The sequence below is a fragment of the Micropterus salmoides genome, unplaced genomic scaffold (genome assembly GCF_014851395.1).
Source record: "Micropterus salmoides isolate LMB-PRFRI ecotype aquatic unplaced genomic scaffold, ASM1485139v1 Ms_hic_scaffold_10, whole genome shotgun sequence".
In the NCBI taxonomy this organism is placed as follows: domain Eukaryota; kingdom Metazoa; phylum Chordata; class Actinopteri; order Centrarchiformes; family Centrarchidae; genus Micropterus; species Micropterus salmoides.
Genome location: NW_024040041.1, coordinates 34,610,846 through 34,626,361, shown reverse-complemented (window position 1 = coordinate 34,626,361; position 15,516 = coordinate 34,610,846). Strand labels below are relative to the sequence as shown.

Sequence of the window (15,516 nt, the reverse complement as noted above, 5' to 3'; positions counted from 1 at the left end):
TACATGCTCTTAGAATCCGAATCAGCTTTATTGCCAAGTAGTGTTTTACAGATACATGGAATTTGCTTTGGCGATAAGGTGCTACACGTAGACAAACATACAGTTGACATAAATAAAGTAGAAATTAGTGCTGGGGAACGATTAAAATTTCTAATAACAATACGATTAATCGCATTGCCAGGGCATTACCTTTTATCTAGCTTGTTAAAACAAGTTACCATCAGAGTCCAGTTTTCTTGGGATTTTTCTGAGCAGACATCAGCAGAAACATTTTTCTTTTATCAGGGAGGAATTGTCTTGAACTTTTTGTACGCGACAGGCAGCACAAATCATTGGCAGAGAGACTGATCCTCACTGTTTGTGAGTTTCCAGAATCTAAATAGTTATCAGGACATTAACAGGAGGGAATTCACATGGCAGAGCATCCCCGCAAAACTGAATGCAGGCCTATCAAGTAAAGTTAGCCTGTGTATAATTTTAATTTAAGTTAAAAGGGCTACGGTTGTGTAGCGCACAGAAGCCGTTGCCATGGATACTATACATAGAGCGCCTGCCGTTCACTCACGGAGCGGAACGGTGTTAAAAAGGTCTGTTAACACCGGAGACAGCTGATCAGCACAGTGCTTCAAGGTGGATGGGGAGACAGAGTCGGGCCCAGCTGCTTTGCAGGGGTTCTTTTCACTCTGCAGAGAAGATGATTGGCTCCCCTCTGTCAGGAGGCTGCGGTCAATCAGGACCAAAACCTCTCGCCACAAAAAACAGCTTCTTCCCATCTTCAGCTAGCCTCATCAAAAAGGCCCGGATCCCCCACTGACACTCTCCACTTTCAAATACTGTAAATGTCTTTGCACATATTGCTTTTCATTTCACAAACCTGACTTATTGCACATATTGTTGTTAATTGTTAATCGTTATTCTTCTATATTTTTATAGCTAGTCAATTTATATATTTATATAAATACAATATCCTGTCCCACTACAACACTTCTGCAAAACATGAACATGTAAATATCTGCCACGTTGTCTTTCTCTACACATAGTTGTATTTGTTGCATTATTCTCTATTCTTTTATTATTCTTTTATAACTTTATTCCATTTTTATATATTTCTACATTCATTTATGTCAACAGTATGTTTGTCTACGCTTAGCACCATATCTCCAAAGCAAATTTCTTGTACATGTAAAAAACAACTTGGCAATAAAGCTCATTCTGATTCTGATAAAAACACAGAAAGCTTCTTTATCACTTGAGATGTCCTCGTGGCTTCATGGTGGAAGAAATGAACCATGTGACTGCAGCGTTCAGCAAAAAGCTTTTTCTATCACTTCTATTAAAGAGGAAACACTCCAATAGTTTCATCTTGAATCATTTTGTAGTTCAGAAGTTTCCTCTGTATGATTGCAGACACTGAAGTGTGTTGGAGCTGTGATGGATGGATGGATGGATGGATGGATGGATGGATGGATGGACGAATGAAGAAGCTCTGTGTTGGACTCACCGAGCAGCAGAGACACAGATGAAGCCTTCATGTTGTCTGGATGTCGACTGTCAGTCAGTCTGAACAGCAGAGTGACGCCTTCAGCTTCACTTCCTCTTTCACACAGTGTGCATGTCATTGGTTCTTGTTACCACCTTGTCTGCTGTAACGTGCTGGAGATTCTGTTTTAGCTGCTCTCCACTGAATCAGGAAGCCTCACCCTAACCACCAAAAAATCACCACAGCAGAAATGGCCACCTGGCAGATGATTGTTTCCCTCCACTCAACTGTCTATATCACAAAGGCAGAGTGTTCTGATGGGCTCTTTTGAGAGGTCAAAGGTCAGAGAGAATGATGTGACTATCTAACTATGTTCATGAGTCCTGCAGCAGCAAACAGGCGGACAAGATACTGTCTGATATTGTTGGAATAAAATAAACTAAATTTAACACTACCACCAACAGGTCAAATTTACCTGCGGCTGTTTCTTGATTGTATGTAACTTTGTTTCAATATAATATTCAAGTCCCCCAGTCTTTGACTTTACCGTGAACAATATTACCGTTTGCATCCTGGAGAAGCCATTCCATGCATATATGGACTACCCAAGATACACAAAGAAGGGACCCCACTCAGGCCGATTATCAGCAGCATTAACTCGTCACCTACAACATTACCAAACACATTTCTACCATCCTAGCCCCCATGGTGGGAAACACGCCTTACCACATTCAAAACTCTATTGACTTTGTAAACAAAGTTCGAGGACTAAAACTGGATCCAGATGAAACCATGGTATCCTATGACGTGACTTCTTTGTTCACCTGCATCCCCACCATGGAAACAGTAGAAACCGTAAGGAAACGGCTAACACAAGACAACGCCCTGGACAACTGAACTATCCTCAGCCCTGACCAGACCTGCAAATTACTCGATCCCTGTCTAAAGACCACCTACTTCCAGTACAACGGAGGATTCTACAGACAGAAGCATGGCTGTGCAAAGGGTTCACCGGTATCCCCGAATGTGGCGAACATCTACATGGAAGAAGTGGAGAACAGAGCCCTCACCGAGCTACTGGTATAGGTATGTGGACGATTAAAAACCAGGAAGTACAAGCCTTCACAGAATGGCGTCGAACTTCTATGGAATCTAAATGAGCCGAGTGGAATGGAAGATGCAGCAGCGTGAAAATGACGGCTGTAGAATGGAGTTTAATTTAATAGAGCAATGCTCAAGTGGAATGGATTTGATTGACGATGCTCTGAAAATGAAAACAGAACAGACAGTAAAAGTGAGTGGGTTCTATAACATTGGTCTTAAAAGCCGGTGGGTCTTGTCCCAGCCACATACAATGGTTACCACACCCATGTAATGTTAGCTTTTAGACACATCAACGCTGCATGGGGGGAATTCACTTAGGCCAGACTGAGTTCTTCTGCAGGCTGTGACTTAAATGCTATCCAGTGTATGTGTGTGTGTGTGTGTGTGTGTGTGTGTGTGTGTGTGTGTGTGTGTGTGTGTGTGTGTGTGTGTGTGTGTGTGTCCCTGTGTAGGAACGTTGCTCTGCAGATCAGCAGAGCAATGAAGGAAACAACCAGAAGGATTATTTTCAGCCAATGAATACAAATTATATATTATAGTATTTAACCATATTCTTGCTTCTCTTTGTTGAGTACATGTCTGCACTGTAATTATTATATGTCTTATTATTATTTGGGGGGTTTAGGACCATGTTAGGGTGGCTTCAGCCCCCTAAAATAGGCATAACAACGTCCATGCAAGGTGTTGAATGTTGTTCCTGTAGCAGAAATATCACAAAATCACTGCATTTTTATAGCGTTTATAAAGTTTACCAGTGGTTCTAGTATTAAAGCAGGCAGAGGGGAACTCACAAAGAGAAATACTAGAAATAGCACTGGAATGCTAAACAGACAACAAAAAATAATCTCATAACAGACAATGGAAAACACACAATTAAATACATAAAGAGGGGGTGGAGATAACGAGTCACAGGTAGAAAGAATAATCAGCACATGGACAGGAAGTGAAATGACAAAGACACACGAGGATCGATTTAACATAATAAAACAGGAAATCACACTACTCAAAATAACAACAATTACACTCTCAATCATCTACCCGGATCAGAATGTCCCTGATCCTAGATCCAGACTAGTGATGTCTGCTACTGATGACAGCATCAGTTGACACCACAGTAAATGATGAGACTGGTAAGTGACAAATACACATGAAGACCAATTCAACTCCATAAAAATCCATCCATCCATCTTCATCCACTTATCCGGGGTCGGGTCGCGGGGCAGCAGCTCCAGCAGGGGATCCCAAACTTCTCTTCCCAAGCCACATTAACGAGCTCTGACTGGGGATCCTGAGGCGTTCCCAGGCCAGTGTGGAGATATAATCTCTCCACCTAGTCCTGTGTCTTCCCTGAGGCCTCCTCCCAGCTGGACGTGCCTGGAACACCTCCCTAGGGAAGCGTCCAGGAGGCATCCCTACCAGATGCCCAAACCACCTCAACTGGCTCCTTTCAATGCAAAGGAGCAGCGGATCTACTCTGAGCTCCTCGCGGAAGGCTGAGCTTCTCACCCTATCTCTAAGGGAGACACCAGCCACCAGCTGCTCTGATTCTCCCCGATGTACTTGAACCCTCACTTGGGGTAAGGACTCATTCCCTACCTGGAGTTGGCACTCCACCGGTTTCCTGCTGAGAACCTTGGCCACAGATTTAGAGGTGCTAATGCTCATCCCAGCCGCTTCACACCAGTGACGACGGACCGATGATGCCATCAGGACCACATCATCCGCAAAAAGCACTGACGAGATCCCAAGCCCACCGAACCACAACCCCTCCTTGATATCCTGTCCATGAATATCACAAACAGGATTGGTGACAAAGCGCAGCCCTGGCGAAGGCCAACCCTCACCTGGAAAGAGTCCGACTTACTGCCGAGTACTTGGACACAGCTCTTGCTTTGGATGTACAGGGATTGGATAGTCCTGAGAAAGGTCCCGTCACCCTATACTCCTGCAGCACCTCCTACAGTATCTCCCGGTAGACATTGGCCTTAGACTGGATGGGCATCCTCCAAAGCCCACTCCAGGATCCTTGTGAGAGTAAAGAGCTGGTCAGTTGTTCCACGACCAGGACGAAAACCGCATTGTTCCTCTTCGATCTGAGGTTCGACTATCAGCTGAACCCTCCATTCCAGCACGCTGAAGCTCCTTGGGCACTGTACCCGACATCCACGCAATGTTAAAGAGAGTGTCATCCAAGACAGCCCCTCCACACCCAAAGCTTTTAGCATTTCTGGGCGGATCTCATCAATCCCTGGGGCTTTGCCACTGTGGAGTTGTTTGACTACCTCAGTGACTTCCACCAGGGAAATTGATGAGAACCCCCCATCAGCCTCCAGCTCTGTCTCTACTAGAGAGTTATCCGGGGTTATCCGTGTCAGTCGGATTTAGGAGTTCCTCAAAGTGTTCCTTCCATTTACATTACATTAATTCATTTAGCGGACACTTTTTATACATGTCAGAGGTCGCCCAACCCAGGTCTCCCACACCAAAGGCAAGCATCTTATCTATGCGCCATCACCATCCCCTGATTCACTCTCAACCTCAATTACCTCCCCAGTTGAGGTCAACAGGGTGCCATCCTTACTGTACACAGCTTGGACGGTTCCCCGCTTCCCCCTCCTGAGGTGGTGGACAGTTCTCAGAAGCACTTTGGTGCTAACCGAAAGTCCTTCTCCATGTCTTCTCCGAACTTCTCCCACACCTGCTGCTTTGCGTCTGCCACAGCAGAGGCTGCAGCCCTTCAGGCCCGTCGGTGCCTTGCAACCGCCTCCGGAGTCCTCCGAGACAACAAATCCCGGAAGGCCTCCTTCTTCAGTCGGACAGTTTCCCTGACCACCAGTGTCCACCATGGTGTTTCGAGGGTTACCGCCCCTTGAGGCAACTGAGACCTTGAGACCACAGCTTCCCGCTGCGGTTTCAGCAATAGACAGGGGCCTCCTCCAGACGTTCCCAGTTCACCCAGACTACCCGTTTGGGCTCACTGGGTCTGTCCAGGGTCTTCCCCCATGCCCTGACCCAACTCACCACCAGATGGTGATCAGTTGACAGCTCCGACCCTCTCTTCACCCGAGTCTCCGAAACATGCGGCTTCAAATCAGATGAAACAATTACAAAACCAATCATCGATCCTCAGCCTAGGGTGCTCTGGTACCATGTACACTTATGAGCGTCCTTATGTTCGAACATGGTGTTCGTTATAGACAATCCATGACTAGCACAGAAGTCTAACAAACAGCACAGATCACGCCTTTCCAGGTATCTCCATCATTGCCCACATGCGCGTTGAAGTCTCCCAGCAGAACTATGGAGTCCCCTACTGGAGCCCCCTACAGAACTCCATTCAGGGTGTCCAAGAAGGCAAATACTCTAAACTGCTGTTTGGTGCATATGCACAAACAACAGTCAGAGTTCCCCCCCCCCCCCCCCCCCCACTACCCGAAGGCATAGGGAGGCAACCCTCTCGTTCACCGGAGTAAACTCCAACATAGCGGCACTCAGCCGGGGACTTGTGAGTATCCCCACACCTACCTGGCGCCTCACACCTTGAGCAACTCCAGAGGAGAATAGGGTCCATCTCCCATCAAGGAGTATGGTTCCAGAACCAAGACTGTGCGTGGAGGTCAGCCCCACCAGATCTAACTGGTTGCGCTCCTGCACAAGTTCCGGCTCCTTCCCCCACAGAGAGGTGACGTTCCACATCCCCAGAGCCAGCCTCTGCAGCCCGGGTCTAGTCTGTCGAGGCCCCTGACCCCTGCGGATCTTCCAATGGATGGTGGGTCCAAAGAATGCCAATATGCCAAGGATGTCCATAAAAATCATGAAACTCAAATTCACAACTATAGCAACAGCCCTCCTAAGAATTGGCTCCCGATGTGTTCAGGGAGCTAAAGAAATAAGCAGGTGCTCTACAGGCCCAGACAGGCCTGAGAGTTGGACAGGGAAGGAGCAGGAGATCTCAGGCAGGCAGCCAGAAACCAGGGGCAGGTGTTAGTCAGACTGCCAACAGTGAACCAAGAGTAAAGTCTAAAGGGCACTGATCAACAGAGTCTCAAGGGCAGCCGTATAGATGAAACTCTGTGAAGCTGACCAGCTGAATCTCATTGGAGCTGGACTACAAAGAATCCGGAGGGCCGATCAGCTGAATCTCTGGTATTCTGGATATTCTGGATGATATTCTAGAAGTCGCTGATCAGCTGGGTCTCTGGGGAGCAGGACAGCTGAATTTCTGAGGAACTGGTCAGCAAAGTCAGAAGGGTGTTGGGCAGCAGGACCATAACATAGCACTGGGCTTCAGTAAGGGCGAGGAGCAAGGTTGAGAGGAGTCAATGGTGCTAGATTGCAGGGCATCCAGGTAGCCATTTGAACAGTTCATATCTCGAAGGATTCCGGGGAGGCTGGCATAGGGGTTGCCAAAAAAAGTTTCAAAATCCCAAACATAATCCACTGGAGTGTGGGCTACTTGTAGCAGGCCACAGTGAAGGCTGGTTTCTTGCAGGACTGAGTGATGGCCAGTGCCTAGACCGGGATGAAGACTGGGGGCTGGAAGACCAGGATGATGGCTGCTGGCTAGCATACTGGGATGAAGGGTTTTCAGCAAAAGAACCAGGGGCCTAATGTGTAAAAGACTGTACAGCTTTCATACTGAACGATGGCGTGCTCAAACAATTTGAGAATTAAGAATGCACAGAAATATCCACAAACCATGACTGGTCCTGCGTACCTCTTCTTTATGTATCTCAATCAACGTGAAATTGAGCACACATGCATGAACGACAGAGTAGCAGAGTGGTACAATGGCAGTCAATGCAGCCGGCTCAGAAACTTGTACAATGGGTAAAATAAAGAAAACATATTCTGACATTCAAGAGGTTTTTTGTATGTGATCAATTGTTTATTGTTCATGTAAGACAAGGAGCCGCACCGAAGGACTATCTAGCTACGTTAGTGTTAAAGGAGTTGACATCCCGACACCATAACCATCACAGAGGTTTGTGGCTAAACCTAGTGATTTATGCATGTCCACCAACTAACCCTACAGCCTAACGCAAATGTGCAGCAGGTGGCGTTAGCCTCCTTTGAGTTGCTGTCAAAAAAGTATGCTTTGTCACGGTGTCTGAATGCATAGTTTTATTTGCCAAAGCTTCAAAACATATAAAGGTTATGTCCAGAAACACTTTGAGATAGAAGAGAATAAAAGAAACCAAACAGAATTCCTGACTCTAAAAAGGCCATAAGTTGTTCTGGAGGCTCGTGGTGGCCTGACTCCAGACTGAGACACGTCATGATGCTTTCTCCTGTCATTTGTCACCATCTGTGGATGGTCAGAAACTAAGCATCCACAGATCACTGGTTATACAGAGTACACACGGCTAATTTATGTAAGCTAGTACCTTATGTGTTTATTTGTAAATGTTCTCTTTACATTATGTTTCTGACCACTGAAAAATAAAGAAACTGAAGAAGAAAAGATGATCATGAGTTAGACAGTTATCATTCAAACTGATCCAGGAGCTAACTTCAGATCAGTCATGCTCAGTGGTGACATCAGCAGTGATGTCATCACACTCTCCATCCAATTTATCACTTCCTCCAACCCGCTGGGTCATCTCCATGGAGACGGCTGGTTTGTTTCCTGTCTTCCTGCTGCAGCAGATGGACAGCATCAGACCAGTAGAGACGCAGTATGGACAGAAGACCACTAGATGGCAGCAGAGTCTGAGCACAGACAGAGAGGAGTCTGACGGAGGAGAACAAGAATCAGGTTTGTTGCCAAGTAGGTTTTCAACATCCAAGGAATTTGTCTTTTTGGTGCATAATAATAAACAGTGACAGAAAATAATAACACAAGTACTGTAAAAGTCAAGAATCATAATTACAAAATGTAAATGAAAAGAATTGAATAGTTAAAAGGGACATTATACAATTCTCAGTGGGCACTACCGGTGCGGTCTTAAGATTGCAACCAGGTGTGTGCTCGTACCATAGTCTGTATATAAAAAGCCTCATATGCCTGCTCGCTTTAACTTATGAGCGAGCATAATCCTAAGCCGCTTTCATACAGAAATCCAGCAATAAACGCGGAAACAAGGGCATGCCATCTGTGGCTTTTCTCCAGACATGTTCAGGCTCTGTTACTTTAATGTTCCCGGCTCAGATGCAGATCAACACTGGCTCCGTCCCTTTCATCCAGTGGAGCGAGACGGCATAGTGACACAATAACACTCCTGTAAAATAAGGCAGTGTGACAGCAGCTATAGACAGGAGACAGCTTCACACAACATGCTGGAAACTCCCACTGCAACGTTACAGTAATGTTTATCAGCTGCTTGTGTTTTAACTAACCCATGGTCGTTATATAACATTTCACTGACTGCATTTGCCTACGTGATACTTAGGCATTAGCTCACCTGCTGCTTTTCAGTAGGCTATCATTATTATCTGTATCTTTCACCGGAGGCTCAACAATATCAACACAGCTAAATGTATTGGATGATGACGAAACGGTTGGTGAGCTAGACTGAATATTTTAAATGAGATTGTTGTTGACTTTATAACAGTTAGACCACAGTAAGTTACCTTATTGTAACGTTAGTGGATTGGTCTCTTTTTGTATTGTTGTCTCTTCTCCCTAACAGTTAACAGCTGCACCTCCAGTCACCAGTCTGTCAAACTCCTGAAGTTTGCAGATGACACCACCCTGATTGGGCTCATCTCAGGTGGGGATGAGTCCGCCTGCAGGTGGGAGATCGATCATCTGGTGACCTGGTGCAGCCAGAACAGTCTGGAGCTCAACACTCTGAAGACCGTGGAGATGGTCCTAGACTTTATAAAGAGCACAGCCCCACCCTCCCCCATCATCCTGTGTGACTCCCCAGCCACCATTGTGGACTCCTTCCGCTTCCTGGGCACCATCATCTCCCAGGACCTCCCTCACCAAGAAGGCCCAGCAGAGGATGTACTTCCTGCAGGACCAAAGACAATGATGGTGCACTTCTACACCGCCATCATTGAGTCCATCCTCACCTCCTTCATCACCATCTGGTACGGTGCTGCCACTGCCAGGGACAAGGGCAGGCTGCAGCGTATCATTCGCTCTGCAGAGAAGGTGATTGGCTGCAATCTTCCTTCTCTTCAGGACCTGTACGCCTCACGGACTCTGAGGCGAGCAGGAAAGATTGCTCGCCTCATTGCTGGCCCCTCTCACCCCAGACACAAACTGTTTCAGACTCTCCCCTCTGGCAAGAGGCTGCGGTCCTTCAGGACCAAAACCTCTCGCCACAAAAACAGCTTCTACCCGTCTGCAGCTAGCCTCATTAACAAGGACCGGGTCCCTCACTGACACTCCCCCCTTGCAAATAATGCAGATGTCTCACATCTAAATTATACTTAATTTCATATCATGCACAAACCTGGCATATTGCAGATATTTGTTAATTGTAAATCGTTGTTGTTCTATATTTTTATATTAAGCGAATTTATATATTATGTACCCGCGACCCTGTACGCAGGATAAGCAGTTGACGATGGATGATATATTTATGTACACTATATCCTCTCCCATTGCAATACGTCTGTAACACGAACCGGAGTAATGCACATGTAAATATCTGCCACATTGTTTTTTTCTCTGCAAATTGTATTATTTTTCTCTATTATTCTTATATAATGTAAATTTGTTTATTCCATATTTATACATTTCTACATTTATTTATGTCAACTGTATGTTTGTCTACCTGTAGCACCTTATTACCAAAGCAAATTCCTCATGTGTAAAACACTACTTGGCAATAAAGCTCCTTCTGGTTCTGAATTTAAATTGAACATTATGAAGCAAACAGCGGTAGGTCCGAGCTAATGCAGCATTAGCAACTGCTAATGAGAGAGGGACAACTCATGTTTCCCCCAGCAAAGGGGTGTCTGGAAAGTTTGGTGGAATCACCTCATCAAGATGGATCTATACCTACCTATTTTATGTTAACTTCACACAGAATTATCAACAAACAAATATAGAACCAAATGTCATTCATCGTTGTATCATGTTCCTAATATGACTTTAATATAAGATATTTAGGGTTAGAGCTGCCAGCTCAACTTCCAAAGGTACATCGTCTTCATGTGATTCATGCTATTATTTGTATTGCTGATAACTGCAATGGTTGATTTTATATTAATATTTTTATGCATTTTAAAATGAATGGGTTTCTATGGAAGCACAGACTCAATATTCTTCCAACCTCGATCATCTTGACAACAACCCCACAGAGGTTAAATAGCTGAGTTTCCCTACCATTTAGTCAGAACTGAAGATGGATGGGGGATGAAATGCTTTAAGTATTTTCAACCAATTCCAGTTACCCTTGATTCTAACCTTCCTTGGATAACTATGGCCAGAATGACTCAGAACCTCCACAGAAAGCTGAAAAGCTTTGATGCACCATTTAATTAACTCTTACTTCTTTCTCTAAGTATTTACCCCATTGATGCTCTCCGTGCTAATAGCTCTTACTAGTATCTATGGTCACTTGTAGAACTCTTACTGTATTGATGGTTCATTGATGCTTGTATGTTGTTCCTCAAAAGTTGCTCTGGATAAAAGAACAACAAATTGTGAGCTTTGTCAAAAGTTTTGTTCAGTTGGAAGAGTGTCTTCAAAGCAGCACTTATGGTGTCAGACATGGTACGATTCCATCCTCAGCCAACAGTGTTAACTAATCATAGCTTTCAAAATGCAATCATTTTTCACATGGAAATCAGTGTTTTCTTCAGAGAGTTATTTGCCAGGTATTGAGCACCCTCTATTGGTGCTTTGGAGGCATTTCAAGCAAGTCCGTAGCATATGATAGATTTTTTAGCACATAAGCTCTGTTATGTTTTGGGGCTGCTTTGCTGCATCTGGCACAGGGCATTTTGAATCTGTACAGGGTACAAAGAGATTTTAAGACTATCTCAAGGTATTCTGGAGCGAAATGTACTGCCCATTGTCAGGAAGCTTGGTCTCAGTCGCAGGTCATTGGCCCTCCAACAGGATAATGACCCAAAACACACAGCTAAAATCATCAAGAATGGCTAAGAGCAAAACATTGGACTATTCTGAAGTGGCCTTCTATGAACCCTGATCTACATTCTATTGAACATCTGTGGAAGGAGCTGAATCATGCAGTCTGGAGAAGGCACCCTTCAAACCTGAAACAGCACGAGAGTAGAGTGGGCCTAAATAATATCCTTATTTGTAGAGCACTTTTCAAAAACAAGTTACAAAGTGCTTTAACAAGTGTAAAGAATAATACAAAAAAACAAGATAAGAGCATGAAAACCTTGAAAAGACTAAAATACAGATAAATAAAAAATTTGTAAAATACAATAAAATAAAAGGGATAAAATAAAGTCAAATAAGATCGGGAAAGCTCTCCTATAAAAGTATGTTTTAAGAAGGGACTTAAAAGAGTTCACTGACTCAGCCGACCTGATTTCCTCGGGCAGGCTGTTCCAGAGCCTCGGGGCCCTGACAGCAAACGCTCTGTCCCCTTTAGTTTTCAGTCGAGACTCTGGAACAGACAACAGACCTCTGCCCGAGGATCTCAAGGTACGTGCTGGTGCAATAGTGTTGACAAGTGAGGAAGTCTCATTGAGAGTAACAGCAATCGCTTGATTGCACATTGTGCAACAAAATTTAAGTTCAGGTTCATTTGTGTCCGGTACAATTTCATGAGTTTGTTTTTAAAATGATTCTGTTGAACCATAATTAAAAACAATGTCTGATTTTCATAAGTTAATTTTCAGTATTTTTTTATTAATTACTTACTTTTGTCAGGTTCAAGTTATTTCTGGGACCATTGTGGGTTTTTCTTTTAATGGAAGAGTACCAACAGTTTTGTCAATGTCTGTATAAGCCGCATTTGGCACCTATCTTCTCCTGTACAGTTTGTCCTACAAACTCCATTTCAACTTCAAATTGTACATCTTGTTCATGAGAAGTGCACTATTACTTTTATTTCTGATATCTGTAATGGTTGATTTTATGTTAATATTTGTATGCATTTAAAAATTAATGGGTTTCTGAGGGAGCGGAGACGGAAATTTCTTCCAACCTACTTAAATTTAAGAGCTTGTTGCTCCGGATGTAGCTACAGACTCCATTTCAGCCTTAAACTACAGAAAAGATGTTGATCAAAGTTGTTATTGATATGTCCTTCCAAAGTGAAGGGTTTTAAGCTTTTAGGAGACACAAATACCTACAGTGTGGAGAGAAGGATTTGGTAGACCAGAATTTTTTTGTAAACTGCTGTAAGTTGCATAGATTCATCTCCATAAACACAAAAAAGTCATCAAAATGTAGCCACATGTCTTTTCTCTCAAAATGCCAACATCTTCATCGATGGAGGTTTAGTTTTTTAGATTTAAACCTTTAATCAACTCACCTGCAGAAACAAGCAGTCCAGTCAGCAACACAGCCGCACCTGCAACAGTCAGCACAGCCAGACCTACAAAAGGAGATCAAGGTTAACCAAGGTGACGTTCACACTGCAGGCCTTAATGCTTGATTTAGAATTTTTTTCCCCAGATCCGATTTTTTTATTTGACAGTTGTCAACCTCCAGTGTGAATGTCCACGACCTAAAAGTGACCCACATGCGCAGAAGAATAACGCGATGTCACACGCAGCGGTACAGAAGTAAACAAGGAGCTACAGAGGTTAGCTCCTGTTAGCTCATACTTGCTAACCCTCCCGGGAGACTCCACGGGTGTTTCTCAAAACCAAGAATGCAAAGAACCGATTTCTTTTCCTGGGGAGAACGTTCTTGCTAGTCGTTCTTGGAAAAATGAACTTGCAATGTCACGAGCACAGAAATGCTGCTGACGGTTTGAGACGAGGCATTCTTGCTGATATTGCGCAATACCCCAAGCACGGAGGCTGCCTGCAAATACTGTGACCACAACTCTACTGTACACAAAAAATGTAATGGTCTAATATAATAAAGCAAAGACATTGCCCTTTCGTACTATTTCTGTTTATTTTTTCCGAAGTTTCACAAGACCAGATTTTTCTGTACATCATCCAGACGTCTCTTGATTCAAGTTTAAACCTTACAAAATTGCTCAGAACGTAATGACAGCAGTACGAACGTTAAAACTATCTTACAGCTAAGGGTCTTTATTCTGGCTGCAGTGGTCTACGTGTCTGAGGGCTCTGTGAGCTGACTGGCCGGCCGGCTCGTTAGCTTCTCCCAGACTCAAGTCGCATTTAAAAAGATCCGATCTGTATCAGATTTCGACCACATATGAAAGTGCACCAAATGCGAACTGGAAAAGATCTCCATGTCTTGGCCTGTTCACGCTGTCATAAAAAGATCAGATCTGAGTCACATATGAGCAAAAAAAAAGAAAGAAAAAATCTCATCGGATTCGGGTCATATTGGCCTGCAGTCTGAACGCAGCCTAAAGGTCTGGGTTCAGGCAGACCGACAGATTTCCATCAGCTCACCTGCAGCAGTCAGCACAGCCAGACCTACAACAGGAGAACAAGGTTTACTAAAGGTCAGAGGTCAGCAGGTTAACTTTGTATTCAAATATATAAACAGTTAGTGGAAAATATCTAACTGAGCTTTCAGCAGCATCTCATGGTGTTCATCAGTAAATGGAGTTGGCTCAGGTGTCATCATGTGACCTACAGGTACATCACATCTCCCCCCATATACAAGCAGCTGTTACCATGGGACTGAGGGTCTGTACCTCACATGACCACACCTGAAGCATCTCCAGAACTATAGCCATCTTTCTATCTAATTGTCAAGCAAATTTTAAGCAAACCTTTAAAATGTTGCAAAAAAAGACAATGCAAATTAGGCACATTTCAACTGGTTTGGAGTGAATCAACCAGGTTACGCCAAGTAACCGTAGTTACGTCATACGTTGACATTACGCATGACTGCAATAAACAAGTAGTAATGGGTGCAAACCAGACACAAAACCAGTCGCATGGACCTAAAAACCATGAATCTGAGAAAAATGGAGAGGTATTCAGTAATTCAGAGTTGCTAGTGGGCAAGTTGCTACTAGTCATGCTTTTACACGTTATGGGAATATCTGGCAGACCCCAACAGCAAAAACAGCTGATCAAGTCAGGATTGCCGTGTGTGCAAGCAGGTACAGGCTGTAGGACCCAAAAGCAGGATGGTCTGGAAGAGGTTTAACTTACAAATAAGTCCAGGCACTCAAAGTGAGGCAGTCCAACACAAACCAAGGAGATCTACAAAATAAGGTAATCCAAACTAGGCAAAAGGTTACTAAGTCCCTAAACAGATAATCCAAAATGTGGCAGTTGAGAAAGGCAGGAAAACAGACACACACAAAGGAGAGACGAACAACAGACCAGCGAGGACAGAACAGAAATGAAATGAAACATTTAAGCACAAGGTAACGAGCAAGGCGGGACCAAAACCAGGTGGAATGCATGAGGAAATCAGACAGAATACAGACTCAGGCAAACACACCAATCAAGGGGAACAGACAGGACTAGACCTAAATACAGAAGTGAACATACTGAACAACCCAACATGTGAAAACTAAACAGAACAGGAGACAAGCAGACAGAACAGATCAAGACAAGAAACAATCAGGACTGAAACCCAAGACACACAACAGACCAAACACCAAACAGGAAGAGACCCAAACTAACACTTAGCTGACAGGCAGAAACCAAGCATGAATCAAACACCAGACAAACAACCAGACAATAACAGAATAAAACAAGACTGGCACAGATCAAAACCACATGACAGGAAACCAACTGAAAAAACACGCAAAGCAGAAAACACACAAGCAGATGAAATAACTGATAATTCAGACAGACTCCAAAATAAAACACGGAAACTGTCTAAAACAAGGATCAGGGGCCTGTACCACATAGCGAGTTCAGTATTCTCAGGACATGTTTTC

General features: G+C 44.0%; 1 long non-coding RNA gene across 2 annotated transcripts; it reads right to left on the bottom strand.

Annotated features, from left to right (window-relative positions):
* Positions 1–7,960: 7,960 nt before the first annotated feature.
* On the bottom strand, positions 7,961–14,922 carry LOC119895879. Of its 2 annotated transcripts, none has more exons than XR_005443125.1 (4): positions 14,777–14,922; positions 14,063–14,086; positions 13,000–13,062; positions 7,961–8,318 (listed from the first exon to the last, which is right to left on the bottom strand). It is a non-coding gene; the product is annotated as an uncharacterized LOC119895879 (long non-coding RNA). The 2 variants fall into 2 exon arrangements; XR_005443124.1 differs by lacking the exon at positions 7,961–8,318 and adding an exon at positions 11,446–11,494.
* Positions 14,923–15,516: the final 594 nt, after the last annotated feature.